At 34.9% G+C, this 12,786-nt stretch overlaps 1 long non-coding RNA gene across 1 annotated transcript in view; it reads right to left on the bottom strand.

Annotated features, from left to right (window-relative positions):
- Positions 1 to 10,639: 10,639 nt before the first annotated feature.
- Positions 10,640 to 12,786, bottom strand: part of LOC122158757 — a 32,538-nt gene continuing 30,391 nt past the window's right edge. The window contains exon 4 of the long non-coding RNA XR_006168303.1: positions 10,640 to 11,723. This is a non-coding gene — a long non-coding RNA (uncharacterized LOC122158757). The remainder of the gene's footprint in view (positions 11,724 to 12,786) is intronic.

Below are 12,786 nucleotides of genomic sequence, written 5' to 3'. Positions count from 1 at the left end.
AATCCTGCCCAGTCTGACCTTGAATGCTTCCAGAGATGGATTATTCACCAGCCCTCTGGGCAACCTGTTCCTGTGCCTCATCATCCTTAGTAAAGGATGATAATAAAATAAAAACTTTTACTTTAATAGAAAAAAAACTTTTACTATTATTAATATATATATATATTTTGAAACTATTTCCTTGTTGTACCTCTGATAAAGAGTCTGTATCCTTTTTACTTAAAAACCCTCTTTAGACACTGAAAGGCCTCTAGCAGGTTTTCCTGGTGCTTTCTCTTAAGGCCTGATACAGCCTTTCATTATTTAAATGGGTCTGTACAACCGGGGATGTGCACCAGTGAAAATTCCTTCTCCCATTTGTTTTTACTATATCTGGAAGAAGAGTTTGGCCACTAATAGCAAATGAAGTTGTGACTAATTATTCCAATTCATTGCAAGCCATCTTTACTTTTCATTTAATTTTAAGAAAATGTTAAAATTACCTAAACTTTAATGTAGCATCAGACCATATGAAATAACTGCCTCATCCAGACTGTTCTGAATAGTCAGAAGAAGTTTGTTAGGTTGTTAGGCTCTTACAAGCAGCTATATTTTATGTTATTTTTGTAAATTTTTAAAGTGCATTTTTAGAATTAATATCCCCACTTCAGATATAATGCTCCAAATAAATACAGAGTTGATTGAACAACCAGAAACCCAGATAGCATGACACATCCACTGCTTTTGGAAGAGGAGTGCATTTGTTTTGAAAGAAGTCTGACTGGCCTAGATTTTTGCATAGAAATACTTGAAAAGACTTCTATAATAATTTGGCTAAAGACTATACAAACCTAATTAGAAATGTGCAGTTCCACAAAGGCAAAAAATGATAGTTGGAAACACCTATTAAATATTCATTTTACACCCTCAGTAAAGGGAGAAAAAAGATCTAATTTTATAAAAGCCTTCATGTAAGAGAAAAAAAGTTGACCATAATATTACTTATTAGTCAACTTTATCCAATGACATAATGCATTCGGTGTTTCATTGTATGTCTGACTTTGTCTCTGTAAACCAATATAATGCATATAATACCTTCACAGAATCACCAAGGTTGAAAAGGACCTGAAAGATCATCCAGTCCAACCATCCACCTATCACCAATAGTACTTACTAAACCATGTCCCTCAATACAAAATCCAAACGTTCCTTGAACATTTCCAAGGTCGATGACTCCACGATGACTCCATGCCAGTGCCTGACCACTCTTTCAGAAAAGCAGTATTTCCTAACTTCCAGCCTAAATCTCCCTTGGCACAGCTTGAAGCCATTCCCTCTAGTTCTATCACTAGTTACACGAGAGAAGAACCCCAGCTTGCTGCAACCTCCCTTCAGGTAGTTATAGAGTGCAATGCGGTCTCCCCTGAGCCTCCTCTTCTCCAGACTGAACAATCCCAGCTCCTTCAGCCACTCTTCATAAGGCCTGTGCTCCAGACCCCTCACCAGCTTCATCACCCTTCTTTGAACACGCTCCAGGGCCTCAATGTCTTTCTTTAACCAAGGGGCAACCTTCTCAATTTATGCAGCAAGGATATTCCCACTTTAATGGGAAATCAATGATCGGAATATAGAGGTTTTTTCCTTCTGCATAATAGCAGATTTAATATGTAAAAATATCTACCTGTACGTTGATAAACTTTGGGTTAATTTAAATTGTTATTTCTTTTAAGTGCTAAAATAACCATGCCTAGATGACTAACTTGCCTTTCGTTTCTGTTTTTTTTCTCCTTCTATTTCCGTTTCCTTTTTTTTGGGGGGGTGATGCTGTTCGAACTGCAAAATCAGAAAACATAGCATTTTTTCAATTAGATTACAAGAAAACAAAGCCAGAAAAATGTGTTATTTGATACCGAATGTTAACAGTTTGCTAGTTAATAATCATACACAGTGTAACTCAGCCACTAGAGTTCAAAAATCCAGCTAGCAATAATCTTGCTTCAGATTTAATTGTTGTATGAGTGTGTTGTCAGTATTCAAGGTTAAAGTGTTAAACCATTCAGAATCTGCAGCCAATTTTTCTCCCTTTCTTTGTTTTCCTTCCAAAGTATTCACTGTTTCTGTAATGATTTCAAAACAAAAGGTGTTTCTCCATTTGTCATCTTTGAATGATCCCAAGACAGTTAGAATTCATGCTTTAGCTTAGCAAGTTTGTCTCTGAAGTCTCAGTTCAAATTTGACCTCAGCCATCTTGCAGCCAGTTTAACTATAGGACCTACAGTCACACACAGTAAGCAGTTTTTAAAGATATAATTTGCTGGTACTTGAAACCAGATAGTCAGGTAAGGGCAACATCCTTATATGCTTTTGTAAACCTTTTATTTCCTATATGCCATGCCATCCATATGTGTAGTAAACAAAATGCCGCAAATAAAAAGTCAGTCAGATCTTGGAGTCAGATCTTGGTTGTAGGTATTTTTTGGTTTTTTTTTTTTTTTTTGTTTTGTTTTTTTGTTTGTTTGTTTGTTCGTGGGCTTTTTGTTTGTTTGTTTGCTTTTGTTTTGTTTTGTTTTGTTTTTTGGCTTGTTTATTTTTAATAGATTTAATTTAATTTCTTGCTAGTGTTGGTATTTTAACCCTCCCCGAACATGAGAGAAGCTTTCTACAAAATGAAGTTTTCTTATATGATTATTTTCATTATCCTCACTTATTCTGGTCGGCAGATGCTAGAGACCTCTTTTTTTCAAAGCCAATGTTGCTAAAGGTGTCTTTCTTTACTATAATTACATGCATTGTTTTTCATTTGGATGACTGAATGTAGAAAGGATTAGATGTTTCCAGTTTATGCATAATAATAAATCCTCAGAATTTGTTAAAATCCCTTAGTGATTTTCTTTTGATACCTTTGGTTCTGTTTCTGGAGGAATTAAATGTGCAGGATTATCTATGTTTAAATCAGAACACACTTTAAATTGTTGAGTATGTGAAGGATTCGTTTGTTGGGTTTTTCTTGGTTTTTTTTGTTTTTTGGGTTTTTTTTGTTTGCTTGTTTGTTTTTAATTAAATTGGCTATTGATTTACTTCCAGTTTATTAAGATAATCAGTATCAGCACATAATGATAAGCTTTAAAGTGGATCTACTCCATCAATCATCTTCTGAAAATAGTTATCTACTTTCTGCTCCTTCTTACCTATGTGTTTTAAAGAAGGCTGAGTTGTCCCGTAACATCAGATAATATCGTATAACAACACATGCCTAAATTACTCTTTTAGTAGCCTTGCTACTTAGCTGCTAAAGGGCAGCTACATGGTTGTACATTATGAACTGCATAAAAATTACACAACCTCCCCATCTTGCCTTTCTTTAAATCAGCAAACAAACTCAGAAAAATCAAAGGAAATTGTTTTAACTCAAAGAAAATTATGGAGATCTAGGACAATTACAGATGAATATGAATTTATTGAAATCATTCCCTAGTAATGACAGATCCCAAAAACATTTTTACAACTGAAAAAATGCTAGATTTCTCTTTTTCCTCCCTCTGCTTTCAGTGGTGAATTCACATTGTCATTGCTCAGTGTAAAATATCGGAATGATTAGTGCTACTAGCAACAAGCATAATGAGATCAAGCTATTGAATACAAGAGAGAGGCTTTTTTGTGTGTGCGGTACTTTTGATAACCCAGCCATAAAACAGGGTTCTGATTACAACTATTTGAAGAAAAAGTTTCCTTGCTGAATTTCCCTTTTACCCTTAAACATCACACTACCCTTGCGCATTCAGCAGAATTCACCTTTCAAAGCCACAGTAACGCTTTTTACTTCCAGAGAATAATGTAATGTGTGAAGTAGTGTTCTCACAGTGACTTCACAATCAATTAGAAGGGCTCATTCTCAGGAAATATATATTTATGTATGGAACTATCAAGCTGTTCCACTCCTGCTCTGAAACAGGAAACCTGAAGGTTTCTTCATTGGCTGCACTCAGATTCAGATATCAAGACAGGCTGCATTTCCATGTTTTTCAGTAGACCTACTTTTTAAAGCACTTTTGTGTGTGGTTCCCAAGAAGAACACCATTGTAAAAGAGTACATTTTTTGGTCATTGTACATTTTGGTCATTAAGTTTGCAAAGAATCCCACAGCAGAAAACTTCATGTAATGAAAATCACTTTGCTGATATTTAGTGCTAATATTCATAGCTAGCAATTGAGAACAAATTCAACCTGCTGTGTTACAAGTATTGTCCTAGTAGCATGAAATGTATTAACTTAATTCAATTCTGTAGCCCATAGATTTATTTCCTTTTTTAAAATGTGTGATTCACTGCTGGTCAACTGAGACTGCAGGAAGCAAAAGGACAAATGGAGAAAGTATCTAATAGTTATGCACGATACGTTTGAGATGCTCATTGTCTATGATCATTCAGTCATTTTGAATTTTAGAACACAGCAGTAGATTTTGCCACTTTGTGGAACAAAAGAAAAGATTAAGATTGAATCATTCTTAAAGGATAAACATATTGAACACAATATTCAGAAAAATACTTGTATCTATTTAAAAAATATTGCCATTAGGGAGAATTAAACAACTGTGATAATAAAGAACTAAAGTATCAAAACATTTCACTAAGTTGCAGAATATTTTTGTTTGCTTTACATAATTAATTTCCAATATGAATAAATGAAATTTAGACTTTTCTTTCAATTTAGACCTTGAATTTGGCTTAATTGAACTTCATGAGGTTCAATTGGCATGGGCCCACCTCTCAAACGTATCAAAGTCCATTTGGATAGCATGACTTCCCTCTAGCATGTCAACTGCATCACTCAGCTCAGTTTCATCTGCAAACTGATATGCCCTCGATTCCACTGTTCATGTCACCTGCAAAGATGTTAAATAACTCCAGTCTTAGTAATGATCCCAGAGGAATACCACTCATCACCGGTCTCCGCTTGGACTTGGACACTGAGCTGTTGACCACAGCACTCTGAATGCGTCCTTCCGGCCTATTCCCTTTCCAGTGAATTGTTCATCCATCAAATCCATTTTACTCCAAAAAAATCTCTAGAATGCCTATACTGAGAATAACATTCCTGCTCTATTAGCATGATGTCTACACAGATAAATAAATTTTGAGGGAGATTCACAGAAACTTTGGTAAATTGCACTGTCCTCCCTGTGCTGCTTTTCTGTACTAGCAGGAGGAAGGTCTGAAAAACTGCCTGATGGAAAGGGGCCTTGGTGTACTGATGGACAGTATGGACAGTCAGCTGAATATGAGCCAGCAGTGTGCCCAGGTGGCCAATGGCATGCATCAGAAATGGTGTGGTGAGCAGGACTAGGGAAGTAATCCTGCCTCTGTCCTCGGGATTGGTGAGGCCTCACTTCAAGTACTGCTTTCAGTTTTGAGCACCTCAGTACAGAAAGGACACTGAGGGGAGACCTTATTGCTCTTTTCCAATATCTGAAAGGTGCTTACAGCGAGAGTGGCTTTGGTCTCTTCTCACTGGTAACAAGTGACTGGACGAGGGGAAATGGCCAGAAGTTGCATCAGGGTAAGTTTAGGTTGGATATCTTTACAGAAATTGTTGTTAAGCACTAGAATAGGCTCCCCAGAGAAACTGTTGAGTCATCACTCCTGGATGTGTTTAAAAACCTTTTGGATGTGGTGCTCAGGGACATGATTTAGCAGAGGGCTTTTAGTTAGGGTAGTATGGTTAGGTTGTGGTTGGACTCGATGATCTTTAAGGTCTTTTCCAACCTGAGCAGTTCTATGATTCTATGATCTCTCATACAATCTGTAGGGATCAAGCTAGACTTAAACAGATTCAGGGACAGTAAATTGGCTTTGGTGCTGCTTCACTAATACAGGCATATTTGAAAAAGATCACTTATTTAATGTTGGCACTCAGTTGACTTAGAGAGTTCTCTCAGTTTCTTGTATGCATCAGAATTGTGATACAGTTCAACATACATTTTATCTATCATCCACTAACAAGCAAGAAGTTCCTGTTCCTCTAACAGTTCTTCTAATGAGTTAACTGGCCCTAGCTTATCCGAAACAACAGTGATAAAGGATGAAAGGTTTCTCAAGAATGACAAGATTAACAATTCGTATGAAAGAACCTCCTGTTTACTCTTAGATGCCGTTTGCTCTTTGTCTTACATTTCAGTTTTCCAAGACATCACAGTGGTAAGGTCAATCAAGCTCTTTGGTTATTCGTTCAGTTACATCTTCCCCCACAGTTTAATAATATACTGAGAAAACATGAGAATAAATCAAGAATGGAGTCCCTCATTTTTTTCCACTTGGAGTACTTCCTTCACTGTAAAACCAGACTGATCTTGTTTTCCTTTGTGGCTGTTCACATTCAGTGTCTTCTAAGAAAAGGAGTTTGGATTGAACATCAGCAATCACAGATACGACTGTAGCTGCAAATTCTTCTCCAACGTGTTATGGAAAGTGTCATTTTTTAAGTGCTTTGAAGAAACTTATATTATTGAAAATATCAAGAATATAACCTTTCCAACAGCAGTAATTTCAGAGCTTAACATCAGACGTGAAATCAAAAGAGGTCAGGAAGTCACAGCTCAGTTCTCACAGGTATAAGTAAATTCATTTCAACAACTTCGATATAGCATTGTAAGTCTAGAGACTCATCTGCTCTTAAAAGCTTTTCAACCTGGGCATTTTCATGTCTCATATACACAGTCAGGACTCACTGGCAAATGAAGCAACTCTTGCCTTCCTCATGAAGTGGAACAAAGTGGGCCACACATCTCATATGCAAGTCACAAGAATTGTTGAAAGTCACTGTTTTTCCTTTTCTTCTAGCTTGACTGACCCCCGGCTAAAGAAGTTATGAATTCAAGTATTTCATCTCTGCCTGAGGGCTTGTACTTGATAACTCTTGACTGATCCATGAAACCACTGTAATTCTATTTCTTTCTGGTTTCATCACAGATTGTACTTGTGACTAACCTGATTATGTGATCACTTTTGTTAAAATGATTCCAGATGTAAAGGAAAAAAGATTTATATTTTATGATAAAAAAGAAGTGTTAAAAAGATAGTAAATAATAGATTGCAATAGAGAGGTACATTAAGTCAAAGGAATAACTGAAATAGCAAACAAAGTCTTCAGTTTACCCTTTTAAAATCGAAATTAAGGTGAATTGATGGGAATAGATTTAAAACAAATCATCTGTTTTTCATGATGGAAATCTATTAAGTTGATAGAACTCATTGCCATAATATGTTACTAATTTCAAAGACTTAGTAAGCTTTAAAACAACTAAACATTTACATTGATAATGGAAACACCCACTGTTGTATTAGTTAGAAAATAAAGATCTTGTTTAGAACAGGACTAAATCTTCATATTTTTATATAGAGATTTATCATTAGCTGACAAATATTTAAAAAAAAATAATCTACGTGGAGCAGTTATTTTGAAAGAATTATTCATTTAATCAGGTTTTTGCGTTTTCTTTTGAATCTGTCATTCAATCAATCAACCTATCTATCTATCTAAACATAACAGAAGAACTTCCAAGTATATCTTCAATGAATCCAACCTCTAAGAAAACTGAATTATTTGTGAAAAGGAAGCTGAAGAAACTTGAAGATTGAGAGTATTTGAAATAGCACCTAAATAATAAATATAATAACAATTATTAGTAGTAATAGTAATAATGCTTATACAAGCTATCAACTCCTGAATACCTTTTCTCAGAAGGCAGACAGTTGAGTTTGTTGAGTTCCTTCCTGAGAACTAAGGCTGGCATGTGTCCCCTGGCAAGCCAGGAAGTTGTTGAGGAGTGGGTGGAGGGATCAATTATGACTCCTTGCAGAACCCACTTTGTCAGAGAACTGTAGGCTGTTAACTGTCAACCTAGCGGGTATTTCACTGATTTGAATTACATTTTCCAATGAAGTTAGAACACTTGGTCTGGTTCAGATTTTTGTTTGTTTATTTGTTTGTTTGTTTTCTCCCCATTGTGGATTACACAATCTTGCTAAAATTGATATTCCATGCACAGAATAATTAAATATGCCTTCAACTGGAGACAAAGAAAAAGACTGAGAGCTTGGTGCCTCTTGCGTATGCGCTTAAGCATATGCTGTCTATGCAAATGGGACATCTCAATTAGAGGAATACAAAACAAACAAACAAAAAGCAGTTCTAAAACTTTTACCAATACCATTCATGCCTAATTCACTGTCTTTCTCTGCCAATAAGTATTATATTTTTTCTTCAGACATAATTAGTAAGCATTTCCACTGATAAAAAGGCAAATATTTATGTCTAAAAGACTTTGGCGATTATCATGTGTCCAAGTGACACATTACTAACCCGGACATGCATATTCTAAGACATGCTTTATGTCAGTGCAAATTAAGAATCTTAAGCAGATCAAATTAAACACTAAAAGTCCCTATTAATCTGCATCATTTATGTACAACTTAGCTACTGCTACTTTAAAGGCATAGAAAAGACATCTGGTGTGCAGCTATCTACAGAGAGATTGGGTGAACCTACCCTTTCTTTTTCTAATCTGTTTAATGTATATTTTTTGAGGTATCTTCAGCATGCATTCTGATTCCATCATGTTTTTGCTGAGAAAGCTGCAATGTGTAACATTACTTTAGTGCAATTACGTCTTTATTTTGTAAATAGGTCATGAGGAAATAGGCAGAACTTAAACCAGTTTCTACAGTTTATAGAGATAATATTCTGTCAGCCTGTGCTCTCACTGATCAGCTGTAATCAGTGTCCATAACAGTTTTTTTTTCTTCTGTTCTTAACTTTCTATACTTGCCCAGAAGGTCACAATAGGAGATTAGGACTAGTATTTACAGTACTGAAAAAATAATTGCCTTTACAACCTCAAAGTTAAGTAAGAAATAATTTCATATTGTTGCTAAAGATAATGGACTAAAAGCAACTTCTTCCACCTATACTGGAAATATTCTCTGATTGTGTATAAATTTTTTGCACCATTTTCTTATGGTGTTTCTCCTCGCACTCCTTTCCAACGTCATAAAAGCTACGTGATTCATGACAGAGGATATTAATTAAAATCTCCATAGAGATATAAACCTGAAAAAGAGAACAAGCTTGCTTTCCTGGCATCTCTTGAACCTTCTCAAGACTGACATTCACATTTAGCCTTCAAACAAATTAAATGCCATTGCATTGTTCTTATAACATTTTTTTTGTTGTTTTATTCATTATATTTTTAAAATATCAAAGTAGATCCTATATTTCTCACAGTAACATATTTTTAGAGAAATTATACTGAGTTTCAAAATCATGAGAAATATATTATTCTTCAAGCAGTAGTGCAGTTTCCTTTAAAATTGAACAAACTCAGTTCATCAACATTTTCATGAAATTAGGAGTAGAGAACTAAGAAACTGTGTTCTGATGGAAAATGAACAGCTAAGTAGCAGAAAAGTGTTATGAAGAGAATTAGGAGATTCAGAAATTAAAAAAAAAACAAAAAAAAAAACAACAAACAGGAAAGTTCTAGATACCAATAACCACTTTCAAATTTAGATACTCATGATTTCTATCATGATTTCTTGCTGCAATCATAACCTTTAGACCATTGGTTAAGAATTACTTTAGAAATGTTCAGATGCAAGCAACACTTATCTTACCTTTTACAAATCAGATCTTAATGTCTCATTTGTTCATGAATCTAACCTGAGTAGCTGGGTTTGTTTGTTTGTTTTGTTTGTTTGCTTGTTTGTTTGTTTGTTTTTTGATGTTTCCAAACACTTTTCCTTCTTGTAATTCAGTTTGGATTCAGTAATGACTTTAGGGAACCCAAAGATACATTTATTCTAGGAAACAGTTGTAAAATATTCACTCAGACACAGTGTTGGTCCTTGGGGTTCAAATGGAACAGAAGATGATGCAAGAAATACAGACAACAATAGTAACATAACTTCTGTTGATAAATTAGAGAAACATCCAAATAAACACATTTATTATAAATAGCTAATGATCTGACTGGTTTGAAATAACTAGTCCTCATTTTATCCTCATTAAAGGCCATAGAAAATTTACAATAAACTCTTTTGAAATAGACATTTTTGAAATTTCAATTTAAAAATAAAACTCTCAAGGTATATGCCATTATTTTAGCTGACATTGCTAAGCATGGCACTGATCAAATCAGAGCCCCTTGAATAACCAGCTGCATATTCAAAACTTACGTTTTTCTCCAGCATTGAACTGTATTGCTTGGGCTCTTATATGGCTACTAATTGAGAGCACTGGGCAGTCAGAAGTTCTTATTAATTTATTTACCTTCAATGATGGCACCTGTTTAGAAATATTTATTCAAAACTTTTTAAATTTTATTTTAATCTTTTAAGGAGAGACTTCCAGTTTTCATATTTCTAAGAAATATGATTCACATTCTGTCTTCTGCAGTAATTTTAAACATCATTAAGAAAACATTCTGGACATGGCTCAGGCTCCTTCAGAAAATATAAATTTCAAGTTTTGATTTGTTCACAGTTCATATCTGCAATATTTATTTTGCAATAACAAAATACAAAAAAATAATGATCACTCTTTAAGGATAGCAGAAGTGAAAACTACAGAATTTAATAAAAAGGAATAGAAATTGATTCTGAAAGTGTGTGATGAAGAGTTATAAGTAGAGAACTACAATAAAAGAACACCATAAAAGAGCTTTAATAGGTTTATACCCTTCTGCCAGTTTCAGAAAAGACTGCTGCTGATCAAAAACATTTATTTTAAAGAGAGGATGATGACCACAGACTCTTTTTTTTTTTTAGAATGTGGCTGAATGATGGTAAAATATTATGTGAAACAGGTAATATGTGAAAACAGGTAATTATGTGAAAGAGGTAATATGCCAGGTAATAAGCAGCTTTGTTCATCCCTCCTAAGACTTTGATTTTCCATTATTTATTGTTTTGTTTATTTTCTTATTTAATACCTGAATGAATAATAAGTTTTCACCTGCTTGGAACTGAGAACTTTCTTGACATAAGGCAGCAGAATCTTCATATAAAATTCACCTTAGAGAAGAAGAAATTCCCAGTTCATGAGATACAAAAGACTCTCAATGTAGAAATATGCTACAGAGTATATTCCAATTTCTGAAACACCTTTTTTATCTTGAAGCTGGGCAGAAGATCCCACAAGTCCTGTTTAATTCCTCACTTTTGCAAGTGACCTTACACTACTTCTGGTTCTGCTGCTCCAGCGCTCCAAAACTCTATTTACATGGAAATTCTCTCTCTTTAAAATATGTTTGCTTGTTTTCATTTTTTAAAATGATACTCCATTCAAGCATTCATTATTGTTATTTATTTCTCAGGTCATGCTTCAGAAACTTTCTAGTCTAATAAAGAAATAATTTTACAAGCTTCATTTGCAACTCTTCAGCCATTTCACATGGCTTTCCATTTAGAGTTTTCACTTATTTGTTACCAAATGTTTCAGTTAGTTTCTCTTCCCAGCACAAAATTGCACCATTACTCATTATGAGCTCATTGAATTTACAGCTATAAGTGTAAATGGAAGAGGGCAGGGAGCATTCCCTGCCAGAAAACTGATTGTTCCATGCTGTTTCAGAATATGGTGGCTGTGATTTTTGATGGCCATACCTTTCCTTTATCAAGGTATTCTAGCTTGTTCATCTCATTGAACATCTCCCTGCTTCCTTCCCTTCTACCCTTCCTCCTTCCTCCCACCTGAAAAAAAAAAAAAAAAAAAAAAAAAAAAAAAGGTAAAAAAAAATCATGATTTCTAGAACTGATACAAGGAATAAGACAGAAATTATGTCTGGATAAGGACAGGAGCCTGCCATGAATGGGAAATGGATGTGGCTGCCAAGTCCAAAATATAATAATTCTAGTTGAAGAAGAAGCAAACCACAGGTCAAAACAGAGCCTATAGATGCCTTAAATTGGGATGGTTCTTGCGTCCAGGACTACAATTCACTTGGTAACTTTCTATCCTGGGTTGGATAAATCCCATTTTTATGCATATACCAATTTTTATGCTGCTTACATGCTCTAAAACAGGCAAATGATAGCATACATGCTGTACCCTGGGCTGGCTAACCACAAACCAGTTTAAACTCCGGACTTACTGGTTTCTTGTTCTTATATCCTGTTTCTCAAAGACCATGCTGATCTGAGCTGATAACACTCAACCTGGTATAGGCCTCCTGAATTTGAGTTAGCTTACATTCTGACTACCTGAAGGTCAAAGGAGCTCAATTATGAATGCAGTTGCCATCATATACCTTTAAGCAGTTAGCCTCTAAACACCCCCTGCCAGTAGCTGTTTGCAAAAGATCTATGTTAATGACAGGAATACATAAAACTGTCTGGAAAAAATAATTGGCTTGCATTAAAAACCTAAATATTCTTACACTTAGAAACAGCCACTCACAATCCGCAGAAATGCTGAATACAAAGCCATGGCTGAATTAATTCTACTTTGGAGAACACTGCCAGGAAATCTGGCTATGCCTGACTCATACAGGTATGTGTTGTATGTCTGAAGTTCTTCTGCTAGTAGACAGCTATTCCTTTTACTTGTTCTTTTAGATTAAGGACGGTTTGGGTCCTGTTTGTATAGTATTACTTTAGTTGCAACGTGGTGGTTCAATTACTGTGAAATAGTGATTCAGTAAAGAATTCACAGTTCAGGGGTTTGTGAAGAAAACAAAACACAGAAGAACAAAAAATAAGCCAAAAGAAATTGATTCTAAAAACTAAGGCAATTTATTTAAGGCAATGGAATTTC

Source organism: Centrocercus urophasianus, unplaced genomic scaffold, assembly GCF_019232065.1.
Source record: "Centrocercus urophasianus isolate 14NV4802_14NV808 unplaced genomic scaffold, USGS_Curo_1.0 seq_10, whole genome shotgun sequence".
In the NCBI taxonomy this organism is placed as follows: Eukaryota; Metazoa; Chordata; class Aves; order Galliformes; family Phasianidae; genus Centrocercus; species Centrocercus urophasianus.
This window is presented reverse-complemented; position numbering and strand designations above follow the sequence as displayed.